This window comes from Panulirus ornatus, chromosome 45, assembly GCF_036320965.1.
Source record: "Panulirus ornatus isolate Po-2019 chromosome 45, ASM3632096v1, whole genome shotgun sequence".
Taxonomy (NCBI): domain Eukaryota; kingdom Metazoa; phylum Arthropoda; class Malacostraca; order Decapoda; family Palinuridae; genus Panulirus; species Panulirus ornatus.
Genome location: NC_092268.1, coordinates 1,024,080 through 1,040,993, shown reverse-complemented (window position 1 = coordinate 1,040,993; position 16,914 = coordinate 1,024,080). Strand labels below are relative to the sequence as shown.

General features: G+C 40.4%; 2 protein-coding genes and 1 long non-coding RNA gene across 29 annotated transcripts in view; 2 read left to right on the top strand and 1 right to left on the bottom strand.

The window, feature by feature from the left end:
• The window catches only part of LOC139762968 (negative elongation factor D-like), a 395,386-nt gene that overhangs the window by 8,251 nt on the left and 370,221 nt on the right, over window positions 1–16,914 (top strand). The window lies entirely within an intron of this gene.
• Window positions 1–16,914, bottom strand: part of LOC139762966 (uncharacterized) — a 167,883-nt gene that overhangs the window by 78,855 nt on the left and 72,114 nt on the right. For 10 of the 22 annotated variants that reach the window (XR_011715871.1, XR_011715873.1, XR_011715877.1 and 7 more), the window contains 2 exons: window positions 14,696–14,894; window positions 845–1,004 (listed from right to left, as the gene is read on the bottom strand). The exons of 10 other annotated variants lie outside the window; for them this stretch is intronic. The gene's annotated coding sequence lies outside the window, so the exon portion shown is untranslated. Of the gene's footprint in view, window positions 1–844; window positions 1,005–1,559; window positions 1,795–14,695; window positions 14,895–16,914 lie in introns of those variants that run through there. 2 more of the 22 variants (XR_011715882.1, XR_011715883.1) reach the window with 2 other exon arrangements.
• Window positions 10,487–14,631, top strand: LOC139762979 (uncharacterized). Its single transcript, XR_011715925.1, has 2 exons — window positions 10,487–11,285; window positions 11,348–14,631. It is a non-coding gene; the product is annotated as an uncharacterized lncRNA (long non-coding RNA).

The window sequence follows — 16,914 nt, the reverse complement described above, 5'->3', positions numbered from 1 at the left end:
AAGAGGAGTGGTAATTGGGAATACTGGATTCAATAAGCTGCACATGGGCAAGAGTATACATGTAAGGGACTGAGCATTAACATGCATAATTGGCCTGTTGCAATTCACTGGCTTGCACAGAAAAGGTTGTTATATGCAAGTATGTTAAAGGGAGTGACAGGTGGAATGCCATTTTTTGGTGAAGTAATGTGTGAAAGTCTGTAATGAACAAATGAAGAAAAAAGTCTAAAATAAAGTAGCAAGAGGAAGAGGGTTTAGAAAAGTGGCTTGTTGTGCTGCAATACCTAGAGAAATTAAAAAATGGCACACACATAAGCTAAATAAAACCAGGGCATTGAAAGGTTTAAATACTTACATAGACAAATGATGTGTATGGCATGTGAAAGATGGGATAAAGAAGTGATACTCCTGATCCTACCCACCTAGGTATCATGAGGATTAGTGATAACTGCATACTGAGCCAGCACTTCAGTGGTTTACAAGCTGCACTCCTCCGATCCAGACAGCCGTCTTTCTTTCTGTCTCAGCCATATGTAAACTGCTGGTATTCTGTCCACAAGCATACAATCTCTCCTTGTTACACACAAAACTTTACTCATGCTACTCATTCATCAAACCCGAGATTTTCCTATGGTGAGAGCTATGCTGTAGCCCACCCTTTCGGCAAAATGGTAGGAGCAACAGACAGCAGGCAGGAGCATCAGGCAGCAGTAGGTTAGGTTAGGTTAGGTTAGGTTAGGTTAGGTTAGGTTAGGTTAGGTTAGGTTAGGTCAGGTCAGGTCACTTTTCCTATTCCTATGCCCAACTAGATTAAAACAAGACCATTATGTAGCAGAAAACCTACCACTAGTTAGCACTCCAGAGATCGTTCCTGATATGGGACTGCCAAGGGTGGTGAAGACATCCACTTCCATGTAGTTTGCATGCCAACTTTCCTGTACATTCTGATCTACACCATCTAGTAGGAACTCCCGGGTTATGCTGTCTAGCGAGTGGCCATTCACCTGCAAAGTTTAATGCTTAACCAAAAGCAACCACGTACTATTGATTATATTCTTTTACCCCAATATGTCAGAACCACTAAACTCCATTTCCTCTACTATTACTATTATTACCACTGAACACCACTAATCTACAGATATGCCTGCTACTTTGTCTAAAATTATGAAGGCCAACACGACAGTTTTTGGTTCCCAATTATGTATTAAATCATGAGCATACAGCCTTGGTTTGCTCACATACATTGACTTAAAGTGCAGGAATATACGAGTTAGCCAACTGTGCACGTGATCCATTCGATAAACAGGAAACCAAATATAGACATCCTATGTGTATAACACAACATGTTTAGTAGCCAGTATAAAGCAGTATTAGCCATATAAAGGACACCAGTTTCATACTGGTTTGCAATGCAAGAAGTATGCCTACTTGAATCCACATTTACAAAGTGATATCCCCTCAAATTCTCAAAAAAATTTCCATTGGTTTAATAATCTTTTTAACATATACTTTCCCACGAATACTCAACAAACTTATACCTCTGTAATTTGAACACTCACCTTTATCATCCCCTTTGCCTTTGTACAACAGCGCTATGCATGCATTCCACCAATCCTCAGGCACTGCACCATGAACCAAACATACACTGAATATCCTCACCAACCAGTCAACAACATGGTCACCCCCTTTTTTAATAAATTCCACTGCAATGCCATCCAAGTATATATATACAAACACAAATGTACATAAGCTCTTAAAATATATTATTCATTATAAATTTTACAATTTGTAACATTCAAAATATAACAGCAATAAACCTTGCAAAAAACATAATACATTTGAAAACAGTAATACACATGATAATATAACACCAATAAACATCATATTAATATTATTCAATTAATACACACAAGCAAATAATAAAATCATCTACAATAGTATACAATAAATGCAAATATTTCACTATATATAGCAATTACAATATACCTTATAATATGAAAGTTACACTTATGCTAATATACAAGTAAGACACATACTAACATACTACTTATAATCATATCAAACTAATACACTTAATATTCACTACAAAGGCAACTGTAATTAAACAAATAATACAGCTGAAATACAACAAATACACCTAATAGAATATACACACAATATACATATAAAAATAACACACCTATCAATATCTAAAATGGGAAACAGAAGAAGGAGTCACGCGGGGAGTGCTCATCCTCCTCGAAGGCTCAGACGGGTGTCTAAATGTGTGTACATGTAACCAAGAAGTGAAAAAAGGAGAGATAGGTAGTATGTTTGAGGAAAGGAACCTGGATGTTTTGGCTCTATAACCTCTATATGGGAAACAGAAGAAGGAGTCACGCGGGGCGTGCTCATCCTCCTCGAAGGCTCAGACTGGGGTGTCTAAATGGGTGTGGATGTAACCAAGATGTGAAAAAAGGAGAGATAGGTAGTATGTTTGAGGAAAGGAACCTGGATGTTTTGGCTCTGAGTGAAACAAAACTCAAGGGTAAAGGGGAAGAGTGGTTTGGGAATGTCTTGGGAGTAAAGTCAGGGGTTAGTGAGATGACAAGAGCAAGGGAAGAAGTAGCACTACTCCTGAAACAGGAGTTGTGTGAGTATGTGATAGAATGTAAGAAAGTAAATTCTCGATTAATATGGGTAAAACTGAAAGTTGATGGAGAGAGATGGGTGATTATTGGTGCATATGCACCTGGGCATGAGAAGAAAGATCATGAGAGGCAAGTGTTTTGGGAGCAGCTGAATGAGTGTGTTAGTGGTTTTGATGCACGAGACCGGGTTATAGTGATGGGTGATTTGAATGCAAAGGTGAGTAATGTGGCAGTTGAGGGAATAATTGGTATACATGGGGTGTTCAGTGTTGTAAATGGAAATGGTGAAGAGCTTGTAGATTTATGTGCTGAAAAAGGACTGGTGATTGGGGATACCTGGTTTAAAAAGCGAGATATAGATAAGTATACGTATGTAAGTAGGAGAGATGGCCAGAGAGCGTTATTGGATTACGTGTTAATTGACAGGCGTGCGAAAGAGAGACTTTTGGATGTTAATGTGCTGAGAGGTGCAACTCGAGGGATGTCTGATCATTATCTTGTGGAGGTTAAGGTGAAGATTTGTATGGGTTTTCAGAAAAGAAGAGTGAATGTTGGGGTGAAGAGGGTGGTGAGAGTAAGGGAGCTTGGGAAGGAGACTTGTGTGAGGAAGTACCAGGAGAGACTGAGTACAGAATGGAAAAAGGTGAGAACAATGGAAGTAAGGGGAGTGGGGGAGGAATGGGATGTATTTAGGGAATCAGTGATGGATTGCGCAAAAGATGCTTGTGGCATGAGAAGAGTGGGAGGTGGGTTGATTAGAAAGGGTAGTGAGTGGTGGGATGAAGAAGTAAGATTATTAGTGAAAGAGAAGAGAGAGGCATTTGGACGATTTTTGCAGGGAAAAAATGAAATTGAGTGGGAGATGTATAAAAGAAAGAGACAGGAGGTCAAGAGAAAGGTGCAAGAGGTGAAAAAAAGAGCAAATGAGAGTTGAGGTGAGAGAGTATCATTATATTTTAGGAAGAATGAAAAGATGTTTTGGAAGGAGGTAAATAATGTGCGTAAGACAAGGAAGCAAATGGGAACTTCAGTGAAGGGCGCAAATGGGGAGGTGATAACAAGTAGTGGTGATGTGAGAAGGAGATGGAGCGAGTATTTTGTAGGTTTGTTGAATGTGTTTGATGATAGAGTGGCAGATATAGGGTGTTTTGGTCGAGGTGGTGTGCAAAGTGAGAGGGTTAGGGAAAATGATTTGGTAAACAGAGAAGAGGTAGCAAAAGCTTTGCGGATGATGAAAGCCGGCAAGGCAGCAGGTTTGGATGGTATTGCAGTGGAATTTATTAAAAAAGGGGGTGACTGTACTGTTGACTGGTTGGTAAGGTTATTTAATGTATGTATGACTCATGGTGAGGTGCCTGAGGATTGGCGGAATGCATGCATAGTGCCACTGTACAAAGGCAAAGGGGATAAGAGTGAGTGCTCAAATTACAGAGGTATAAGTTTGTTGAGAATTCCTGGTAAATTATATGGGAGGGTATTGATTGAGAGGGTGAAGGCATGTACAGAGCATCAGATTGGGGAAGAGCAGTGTGGTTTCAGAAGTGGTAGAGGTTGTGTGGATCAGGTGTTTGCTTTGAAGAATGTATGTGAGAAATACTTAGAAAAGCAAATGGATTTGTATGTAGCATTTATGGATCTGGAGAAGGCATATGATAGAGTTGATAGAGATGCTCTGTGGAAGGTATTAAGAATATAAGGTGTGGGAGGCAAGTTGTTAGAAGCAGTGAAAAGTTTTTATCAAGGATGTAAGGCATGTGTACGTGTAGGAAGAGACGAAAGTGATTGGTTCTCAGTGAATGTTGGTTTGCGGCAGGGGTGTGTGATGTCTCCATGGTTGTTTAATTTGTTTATGGATGGGGTTGTTTGGGAGGTGAATGCAAGAGTTTTGGAAAGAGGGGCAAGTATGAAGTCTGTTGTGGATGAGAGAGCTTGGGAAGTGAGTCAGTTGTTGTTCGCTGATGAAAAAGTGCTGGTGGCTGATTCATGTGAGAAACTGCAGAAGCTGGTGACTGAGTTTGGTAAAGTGTGTGAAAGAAGAAAGTTAAGAGTAAATGTGAATAAGAGCAAGGTTATTAGGTACAGTAGGGTTGAGGGTCAAGTCAATTGGGAGGTAAGTTTGAATGGAGAAAAACTGGAGGAAGTAAAGTGTTTTAGATATCTGGGAGTGGATCTGGCAGCAGATGAAACCATGGAAGCGGAAGTGAATCATAGGGTGGGGGAGGGGGCAAAAATCCTGGGAGCCTTGAAGAATGTGTGGAAGTCGAGAACATTATCTCAGAAAGCAAAAATGGGTATGTTTGAAGGAATAGTGGTTCCAACAATGTTGTATGGTTGCGAGGCGTGGGCTATGGATAGAGTTGTGCGCAGGAGGGTGGGTGTGCTGGAAATGAGATGTTTGAGGACAATGTGTGGTGTGAGGTGGTTTGATCGAGTAAGTAATGTAAGTGTAAGAGAGATGTGTGGAAATAAAAAGAGCGTGGTTGAGAGAGCAGAAGAGGGTGTTTTGAAATGGTTTGGGCACATGGAGAGAATGAGTGAGGAAAGATTGACCAAGAGGATATATGTGTCGGAGGTGGAGGGAACAAGGAGAAGTGGGAGACCAAATTGGAGGTGGAAAGATGGAGTGAAAAAGATTTTGTGTGATCGGGGCCTGAACATGCAGGAGGGTGAAAGGAGGGCAAGGAATAGAGTGAATTGGATCGATGTGGTATACCGGGGTTGACGTGCTGTCAGTGGATTGAATCAGGGCATGTGAAGCGTCTGGGGTAATCCATGGAAAGTTGCGTGGGGCCTGGATGTGGAAAGGGAGCTGTGGTTTCGGGCATTATTGCGTGACAGCTGGAGACTGAGTGTGAATGAATGGGGCCTTTGTTGTCTTTTCCTAGTGCTACCTCGCACACATGAGGGGGGAAGGGGATGGTATTCCATGTGTGGCGAGGTGGTGATGGGAATGAATAGGGGCAGACAGTGTGAATTGTGTGCATGGGTATATATGTATGTGTCTGTGTGTGTATATATATGTGTACATTGAGATGTATAGGTATGTATATTTGCGTGTGTGGGCATGTGTGTGTGTACATTGTGTATGGGGGTGGGTTGTGCCATTTCTTTCGTCTGTTTCCTTGCGCTACCTCGCAAACGCGGGAGACAGCGACAAAGCAAAATAAAAAAAATAAATAAATCAATAATACGCTTACCATTCTAAACTAAATAAACATTAGATTATCATTTATACTCATCATTTCAAACTAATGCGCATGATCATATCATTGTAATACACTTCAACATATAACATCAATACCCATCGCAATATACAAGTAATACACCTCATAATATCAAACCATTACAATATCAAAACTTAGAACGCAATACAGCGAATGTTGTAAAATCAATTTCAACCAATACACATCATATCAATGCAATTTCACTCAGAACATACAAAATCTTTAAACTCTGAAACTTATCATTTCAAATATTACCTAATAAGCCTCATATTAAACTAATACATCTAGTAAAAAACAATCCAAATTACACAATTTATCAGTATGCATAACAAAAAACCTAACCTCCCTACTACTCGAAAGCTTCTTTAAACTTTACTTTCACTTCACACCCATCACCGACACTAAAACTGCACTAATGTCAGTCAACATGCCGAGCAACACACAACTTTTGTTCATTAATACTTCATACTATTCGCCATTTCCCGCGTTAGCAAGGTAGCGTTAAGAACAGAGGACTGGACCTTTGAGGGAATATCCTCACCTGGCCCCCTTCTCTGTTCCTTCTTTTGGAAAATTAAAAAACTGAGAGGGGAGGATTTCCAGCCCCCCACTCCCTTCCCTTTTAGTCGCCTTCTACGACACACAGGGAATACGTGGGAAGTATTCTTTCTCCCCTATCTCTTATCTTTTTTTTTTTTTTTGCTTTGTCGCTGTCTCCCGCGTTTGCGAGGTAGCGCAAGGAAACAGACGAAAGAAATGGCCCAACCCACCCCCATACACATGTATTTACATACACGTCCACACACGCAAATATACATACCTACACAGCTTTCCATGGTTTACCCCAGACGCTTCACATGCCCTGATTCAATCCACTGACAGCACGTCAACCCCGGTATACCACATCGATCCAATTCACTCTATTCCTTGCCCTCCTTTCACCCTCCTGCAGGTTCAGGCCCCAATCACACAAAATCTTTTTCACTCCATCTTTCCACCTCCAATTTGGTCTCCCACTTCTCCTTGTTCCCTCCACCTCCGACACATATATCCTCTTGGTCAATCTTTCCTCACTCATTCTCTCCATGTGCCCAAACCATTTCAAAAGACCCTCTTCTGCTCTCTCAACCATGCTCTTTTTATTTCCACACATCCCTCTTACCCTTACGTTACTTACTCGATCAAACCACCTCACACCACACATTGTCCTCAAACATCTCATTTCCAGCACATCCACCCTCCTGTGCACAACTCTATCCATAGCCCACGCCTCGCAACCATACAACATTGTTGGAAACACTATTCCTTCAAACATACCCATTTTTGCTTTCTGAGATAATGTTCTCGACTTCCACACATTCTTCAAGGCTCCCAGGATTTTTGCCCCCTCCCCCACCCTATGATCCACTTCCGCTTCCATGGTTCCATCCGCTGCCAGATCCACTCCCAGATATCTAAAACACTTTACTTCCTCCTGTTTTTCTCCATTCAAACTTACCTCCCAATTGGCTTGACCCTCAACCCTACTGTACCTAATTACCTTGCTCTTATTCACATTTACTCTTAACTTTCTTCTTTCACACACCTTACCAAACTCAGTCACCAGCTTTTGCAGTTTCTCACATGAATCAGCCACCAGCGCTGTATCATCAGCGAACAACAACTGACTCATTTCCCAAGCTCTCTCATCCACAACAGACTTCATCCTTGCCCCTCTTTCCAAAACTCTTGCATTCACCTCCCTAACAACCCCATCCATAAACAAATTAAACAACCATGGAGACATCACACACCCCTGCCACAAACCTACATACACTGAGAACCAATCACTTTCCTCTCTTCCTACACGTACACATGCCTTACATCCTCGATAAAAACTTTTCACTGCTTCTAACAACTTGCCTCCCACACCATATATTCTTAATACCTTCCACAGAGCATCTCTATCAACTCTATCATATGCCTTCTCCAGATCCATAAATGCTACATACAAATCCATTTGCTTTTCTAAGTATTTCTCACATACATTCTTCAAAGCAAACACCTGATCCACACATCCTCTACCATTTCTGAAACCACACTGCTCTTCCCCAATCTGATGCTCTGTACATGCCTTCACCCTCTCAATCAATACCCTCCCATATAATTTACCAGGAACACTCAACAAACTTATACCTCTGAAATTTGAGCACTCTCTTATCCCCTTTGCCTTTGTACAATGGCACTATGCACGCATTCCGCCAATCCTCAGGCACCTCACCATGAGACATACATACATTAAATAACCTTACCAACCAGTCAATAATACAGTCACCCCCTTTTTTAGTAAATTCCACTGCAATACCATCCAAACCTGCTGCCCTATCCCTTAATACTAAAAATTCACCTCCTATGTCAGGAAGTTACATCTCACTGCCTTATCTTCCATTATATAGGTTACAATAATAACTAACAATTAAATGTGTTATTCTTATTGTGTACATGTCCTGCATCCAAGGTCAGGTCATACAACGCTTTAATAAATCACTTTAAAAAATACAATTGTCTTACATTCATAACATTTCCCATAAGAAAAATCATCATCATTCATGCTAAATCAACACTTTCATTTATTCTCAAAACACATATACACACCTACCAATGCAACATATAAATCATTTAATAAAAAAGTACATTACTTATCCAAAAAGTATACTTGGTCAATAACCTAAACATGTCCACGTGTTGAACTTTCACACATTTGCACCTACTCAATCCCTACATCTAATCATATCAAAATATCACAACCAATATATATACTAATACAACTAATAATGATATTTTCCAATTAATATAACACAAAAGTAACACATAAAATATTCTTCTACTTCAAAAACAATAACAATCCTATGACAGCTTAATTTCTCCTTTTCAACAAGTTACATTTGAAATGCACTTATGTCAACCAACACCACAACAAACACAACTTACACCCTACATTTCAGTTAATAATAATTTACCTCCAACATAAGGTCTGATAAGGTTTCAAGAGATTAGGTGGACTTTTTATATCAAATACATAATTTTACATTCTCTGAAATCTATACATTTCACCTACAATTCATTTAATATAACCATAACCATTTTCTGGAAGGAGGTAAATAAAGTGCGTAAGACAAGGGAGCAAATGGGAACTGCAGTGAAGGGCGCAAATGGGGAGGTGATAACAAGTAGTGGTGATGTGAGAAGGAGATGGAGTGAGTATTTTGAAGGTTTGTTGAATGTGTTTGATGATAGAGTGGCAGATATAGGGTGTTTTGGTCAATGTGGTGTGCAAAGTGAGTGGGTTAGGGAAAATGATTTGGTAAACAGAGAAGAGGTAGCAAAAGATTTGCGGAAGATGAAAGCCGGCAAGGCAGCAGGTTTGGATGGTATTGCAGTGGAATCTATTAAAAAAGGGGGTGACTGTATTGTTGACTGGTTGGTAAGGTTATTTAATGTATGTATGATTCATGGTGAGGTGCCTGAGGATTGGCGGAATGCATGCATAGTGCCATTGTACAAAGGCAAAGGGGATAAGAGTGAGTGCTCAAATTACAGAGGTATAAGTTTGTTGAGTATTCCTGGTAAATTATATGGGAGAGTATTGATTGAGAGGGTGAAGGCATGTACAGAGCATCAGATTGGGGAAGAGCAGTGTGGTTTCAGAAGTGGTAGAGGATGTGTGGATCAGGAGTTTGCTTTGAAGAATGTGAGAAATACTTAGAAAAGCAAATGAATTTGTATGTAGCATTTATGGATCTGGACAAGGTATATGACAGAGTTGATAGAGATGCTCTGTGGAAGGTATTAAGAATATATAATGTGGAAGGCAAGTTGTTAGAAGCAGTGAAAAGTTTTTATCGAGGATGTAAGGCATGTGTACGTGTAGGAAGAGAGGAAAGTGATTGGTTCTCAGTGAATGTAGGTTTGCGGCAGGGGTGTGTGATGTCTCCATGGGTGTTTAATTTGTTTATGGATGGGGTTGTTAGGGAGGTGAATGCAAGAGTTTTGGAAAGAGGGGCAAGTATGAAGTCTGTTGTGGATGAGAGAGCTTGGGAAGTGAGTCAGTTCTTGTTCGCTGATGACACAGCGCTGGTGGCTGATTCATGTGAGAAACTGCAGAAGCTGGTGACTGAGTTTGGTAAAGTGTGTGAAAGAAGAAAGTTAAGAGTAAATGTGAATAAGAGCAAGGTTATTAGGTACAGTAGGGTTGAGGGTCAAGTCAATTGGGAGGTAAGTTTGAATGGAGAAAAACTGGAGGAAGTAAAGTGTTTTAGATATCTGGGAGTGGATCTGGCAGCGGATGGAACCATAGAAGCGGAAGTGAATCATAGGGTGGGGGAGGGGGCGAAAATCCTGGGAGCCTTGAAGAATGTGTGGCAGTCGAGAACATTATCTCGGAAAGCAAAAATGGGTATGTTTGAAGGAATAGTGATTCCAACAATGTTGTATGGTTGCGAGGCGTGGGCTATGGATAGAGTTGTGCGCAGGAAGGTGGATGTGCTGGATATGAGATGTTTAAGGACAATGTGTGGAGTGAGGTGGTTTGATCGTGTAAGTAATGTAAGGGTAAGAGAGATGTGTGGAAATAAAAAGAGCGTGGTTGAGAGAGCAGAAGAGGGTGTTTTGAAATGGTTTGGTCACATGGAGAGAATGAGTGAGGAAAGATTGACCAAGAGGATATATGTGTCGGAGGTGGAGGGAACGAGGAGAAGTGAGAGACCAAATTGGAGGTGGAAAGATGGAGTGAAAAAGATTTTGTGTGATCGGGGCCTGAACATGCAGGAGGGTGAAAGGAGGGCAAGGAATAGAGTGAACTGGATCGATGTGGTATACCAGGGTTGACGTGCTGTCAGTGGATTGAATCAGGGCATGTGAAGCGTCTAGGGTAAACCATGGAAAGTTGTGAGGGGCCTGGATGTGGAAAGGGAGCTGTGGTTTCGGGCATTATTGCATGACAGATAGAGACTGAGTGTGAACAAATGGGGCCTTTGTTTTCTTTTCCTAGTGCTACCTCACACACATGAGGGGGGAGGGGGATGGTATTCCATGTGTGGCGAGGTGGCGATGGGAATGAATAAAGGCAGACAGTGTGAACTGTGTGCATAGGTATATATGTGTGTGTCTGTGTGTGTATATATCAATACATACAATTAGGTTTTCTATATACACTTACTAGACACAGTTTAATTATCTCTAATGATGGTACAAGGCAAGTTTTTATATATATACTAACTAGACACACTTTAATTACTAGACACACTTTAATTATCTTTAATGATGGCACAAGGCATGTTTTTAAAAATATACTAACAAGACACTCTTTAATTATCTTTAATGATGGCACAAGGCATGTTTTTATATATATACTAACTAGACACACTTTAATTATCTTTAATGATGGTACAAGGCATGTTTTTATATATATATACTAACTAGACACACTTTAATTATCTCTAATGAGGGTACAAGGCATGTTTTTATATATATACTAACTAGACACACTTTATCTTTAATGATGGTACAAGGCATGTTTTTATATATATACTAACTAGACACACTTTATCTTTAATGATGGTACAAGGCATGTTTTTATATATATACTAACTAGACACACTTTAATTATCTCTAATGATGGCACAAGGCATGTTTTCATGTCTGCTTCAATTACATCTGTTTTTCACTAACTTCATACTCAAAACTCACATTTCCCATGATGTACACACCCCTAACTACTATGATTTTAAAACTATTCTCAAAAATTTTAATTTTAAAGTCTTCTTACGCATCTTTTAATTAACGAATACACTAGCATTGTTCATTACAAATATATTATGACAAATTAATATCTAAAATAAAATTAACTGCTGATATATATATATATATTTGCGCCCTTCAGTGAAGTTCCCATTTGCTCCCTTGTCTTACGCACTTTATTTACCTCCTTCCAGAACATCTTTTTATTCTCCCTAAAATTTAATGATACTCTCTCACCCCAACTCTCATTTGCCCTTTTTTCACCTCTTGCACCTTTCTCTTGACCTCCTGTCTCTTTCTTTTATACGTCTCCCACTCAATTTCATTTTTTCCCTGCAAAAATCGTCCAAATGCCTCTCTCTTCTCTTTCACTAATACTCTTACTTCTTCATCCCACCACTCACTACCCTTTCTAATCAACCCACCTCCCACTCTTCTCATGCCACAAGCATCTTTTGCGCAATCCATCACTGATTCCCTAAATACATCCCATTCCTCCCCCACTCCCCTTACTTCCATTGTTCTCACCTTTTTCCATTCTGTACTCAGTCTCTCCTGGTACTTCCTCACACAAGTCTCCTTCCCAAGCTCACTTACTCTCACCACCCTCTTCACCCCAACATTCACTCTTCTTTTCTGGAAACCCATACAAATCTTCACCTTAGCCTCCACAAGATAATGATCAGACATCCCTCCAGTTGCACCTCTCAGGACATTAACATCCAAAAGTCTCTCTTTCGCGCGCCTGTCAATTAACACGTAATCCAATAATGCAAATGGGGAGGTGATAACAAGTAGTGGTGATGTGAGAAGGAGATGGAGTGAGTATTTTGAAGGTTTGTTGAATGTGTTTGATGATAGAGTGGCAGATATAGGGTGTTTTGGTCGAGGTGGTGTGCAAAGTGCGAGGGTTAGGGAAAATGATTTGGTAAACAGAGAAGAAGTAGTAAAAGCTTTGCGGAAGATGAAAGCCGGCAAGGCAGCAGGTTTGGATGGTATTGCAGTGGAATTTATTAAAAAAGGGGGTGACTGTATTGTTGACTGGTTGGTAAGGTTATTTAATGTATGTATGACTCATGGTGAGGTGCCTAAGGACTGGCGGAATGCGTGCATAGTGCCATTGTACAAAGGCAAAGGGGATAAGAGTGAGTGCTCAAATTACAGAGGTATAAGTTTGTTGAGTATTCCTGGTAAATTGTATGGGAGGGTATTGATTGAGAGGGTGAAGGCATGTACAGAGCATCAGATTGGGGAAGAGCAGTGTGGTTTCAGAAGTGGTAGAGGATGTGTGGATCAGGTGTTTGCTTTGAAGAATGTATGTGAGAAATACTTAGAAAAGCAAATGGATTTGTATGTAGCATTTATGGATCTGGAGAAGGCATATGACAGAGTTGATAGAGATGCTCTGTGGAAGGTATTAAGAATATATGGTGTGGGAGGCAAGTTGTTAGAAGCAGTGAAAAGTTTTTATCGAGGATGTAAGGCATGTGTACGTGTAGGAAGAGAGGAAAGTGATTCGTTCTCAGTGAAAGTAGGTTTGCGGCAGGGGTGTGTGATGTCTCCATGGTTGTTTAATTTGTTTATGGATGGGGTTGTTAGGGAGGTGAATGCGAGAGTTTTGGAAAGAGGGGCAAGGATAAAGTCTGTTGGGGATGAGAGAGCTTGGGAAGTGAGTCAGTTGTTGTTCGCTGATGATACAGCGCTGGTGGCTGATTCATGTGAGAAACTGCAGAAGCTGGTGACTGAGTTTGGTAAAGTGTGTGAAAGAAGAAAGTTGAGAAACTGCAGAAGCTGGTGACTGAGTTTGGTAAAGTGTGTGAAAGAAGAAAATTAAGAGTAAATGTGAATAAGAGCAAGGTTATTAGGTACAGTAGGGTTGAGGGTCAAGTCAATTGGGAGGTGAGTTTGAATGGAGAAAAACTGGAGGAAGTGAAGTGTTTTAGATATCTGGGAGTGGATCTGGCAGCGGATGGAAACATGGAAGTGGAAGTGGATCATAGGGAGGGGGCGAAAATTCTGGGAGCCTTGAAGAATGTGTGGAAGTCGAGAACATTATCTCGGAAAGCAAAAATGGGTATGTTTGAAGGAATAGTGGTTCCAACAATGGTGTATGGTTGCGAGGCGTGGACTATGGATAGAGTTGTGCGCAGGAGGATGGATGTTCTGGAAATGAGATGTTTGAGGACAATGTGTGGTGTGAGGTGGTTTGATCGAGTAAGTAACGTAAGGGTGAGAGAGATGTGTGGAAATAAAAAGAGCGTGGTTGAGAAAGCAGAAGAGGGTGTTTTGAAATGGTTTGGGCACATGGAGAGAATGAGTGAGGAAAGATTGACCAAGAGGATATATGTGTCGGAGGTGGAGGGAACGAGGAGAAGAGGGAGACCAAATTGGAGGTGGAAAGATGGAGTGAAAAAGATTTTGTGTGATCGGGGCCTGAACATGCAGGAGGGTGAAAGGAGGGCAAGGAATAGAGTGAATTGGAGCGATGTGGTATACCGGGGTTGACGTGCTGTCAGTGGATTGAATCAAGGTATGTGAAGCATCTGGGGTAAACCATGGAAAGCTGTGTAGGTATGTATATTTGCGTGTGTGGACGTATGTATATACATGTGTATGGGGGTGGGTTGGGCCATTTCTTTCGTCTGTTTCCTTGCGCTACCTCGCAAACGCGGGAGACAGCGACAAAGCAAAAAAAAGTGGCGAATAGTTTGAAAAAAAAAAAAAAAAAAATATATATATATATATATATATATATATATATATATATATATTTTTTTTCATAATATTTGCCATTTCCCGCAATGGCGAGGTAGCGTTAAGAACAGAGAACTGGGCCTTAGAGGGAATATCCTCACCTGACCCCCTTCTCTGTTCCTTCTTTTGGAAAATTAAAAAAAACCAAGAGAGGGGAGGATTTCCAGCCCCCCACTCCCTCCCCTTTTAGTCGCCTTCTATGACACGCAGGGAATACGTGGGAAGTATTCTTTCTCCCCTATCCCCAGGGATAAGACACTTAGGTATATGAAAATTACAGAACAAAGAAACATTTCTAGTTATACTCACCCCGTGCTCTAACTGATGCAAGCATACAAGTTAGTAATCTTTTGCTAATTGACTCATCAATAACTGAGAGAAGACAAGCAAAAGAGACTTTGGCAGGATGGGAGGCAACGAGAGCTTTCGGTGGAGGCTGAGGTTCAGAGGTCAATAATGCAAGGAGTTCCTCACAGGGGGTAAGCATCATCCCTTCCACTCGAGTAACCTGCAGATATTTATATTCTTAATATTCTTGGTCAGAAAGGGAAAAGAAAAAAGTATGTGTTAACTACTACCAATACCACACATCATAATCTTTTGACATTTCTTTCATTCCCAGTTGTTTGCAATTCCCATTATCATCAAGGTAACGGCAGGAACCTACAAATAGAAATGGCCCCAATTGCTCACATCCATTCTCTAGCAGACATGTGTACTGCACCAAAACCAAAACTCCCCATTCATGATGAAGCCCACAGACCTCTCTGCAATTTCCCCCTGCCATTTTACATAACCAGGTTCTGTCCAATGCCAACACATTGTCCCTTGCGCCAGGGTCTCTGAAAGGATTCTTATCAGGGGGTACCAAGTTTCCTACAGGTTCCCTTCCCTTCTCCATTAGCCATCTTGTTTTTAAACACAATGCTTTTATGCCATGAGCTGTAAGGCCAAAAAGGCGTGGAGGATGAGAGAGGGGTGGAATGGAGCACTCAACTGATCTCTATTTGTGGTCTTATGCTCCAATACTCCCACCAAGATTATTATACATAAATATTGATAAAATATAAATACAAGAGCAATACAATACAAATACAAGGACAAGAGCAAAAGGAAGGAGTAGCACTACTCATGAAGCAGGAGTTCTGGGAGTATGTGATAGAGTTTAAGAAAGTAAACTCTAGATTGATATGGGTAAAAGTGAAATTGGATGGAAAAAGAGATGGGTGATTATTGGTGCCTATGAGCTTGGTCATGAGAAGAAAGATCATGAGAGGCAAGTGTTTTGAGAGCAGCTTAGTGTGTTAGCAGCTTTGATGCATGAGACTGGGTTATAGCAATGGGTGATTTGAATGCAAAGGTGAGTAATGTGGAAGTTGATGGTATAATTGGTGTACTTGGGGCGTTCGGTGTTGTAAATGGGAATGGTGAAGAGCTTGTAGATTTATGTGCTTCAGATCCATGTATGCCACATACAAATCATCCCTTTTCTTTGAGTATTTCTGACATATTCAAGGCAAACATCTGATACAAACATTCTATACCACTCCTGAAACCACAATCCTTCCCCAGTTTGATCCTCTGTGCATACCATCATCATCTAAATCATCATCACTCTTCCAAACAACTTAAGTATGTTCAACAAACTTGTGCCTCTAATTCAAACACTCGTCTTTGTCCCCTTTGCCCTAATGATATTATTACAGGCTATCTGGCAATCCTCTAGCATCTAATCATGACCCATACAAAATTGATAATCCTAGACACTTTATCAAGATCCACATACACACTGAAAATCCTAACTAACCAAAAACAAGAAAGTCACTCACTCACTCGTGAAATTCAACTGCAATACCATCCACTCAGCCTTCCCACATTTCATCATATGGAAGACTTTCACATCCTTTTTCACCAAAATCACTTGACATAACTCTCTCATTTTATGTACTAGTAACACTCACATTTGCCTTCCTATCATCAAACACATTCAACATTCCTTGAAAGCACCGATTTTATCTCTGCTTCACTTCATCTCTGCCTATTACCACTTGTCCATGTGCCTCCTTTCACATCTGATCTCTTGTTTTTGTTTTCCTTACAAGATAATACTCCTTTCACCACATTTTCTTGTTCTCACTGATTTTTGCTTATGCTCACTCACCTAATTCTAATGTGATCTCTTTTTTCTGCCCCTGAATCTTCCTCTTAACCTCCTGCCACTTTCTAGGGTACATCTTCCAATCAATCGCAATCCTTCCTTGCAAGTAACATGCATACAGCTAGCTCTCTCTCTCTCTCTCTCTCTCTCTCTCTCTCTCTCTCTCTCTCTCTCTCTCTCACTAGCAAATTAACTTGATCCCGCCACTCACCATCCACCTTAAACATGCCACACACTTCTCTTGCATGTTTAAGGTGGATGACCACCTTAAATATATATACATATATATATATATATATATATAATAAAAAAATATAAATATATATATAATATATAAATATATATATATAAATAAATATATATATATATA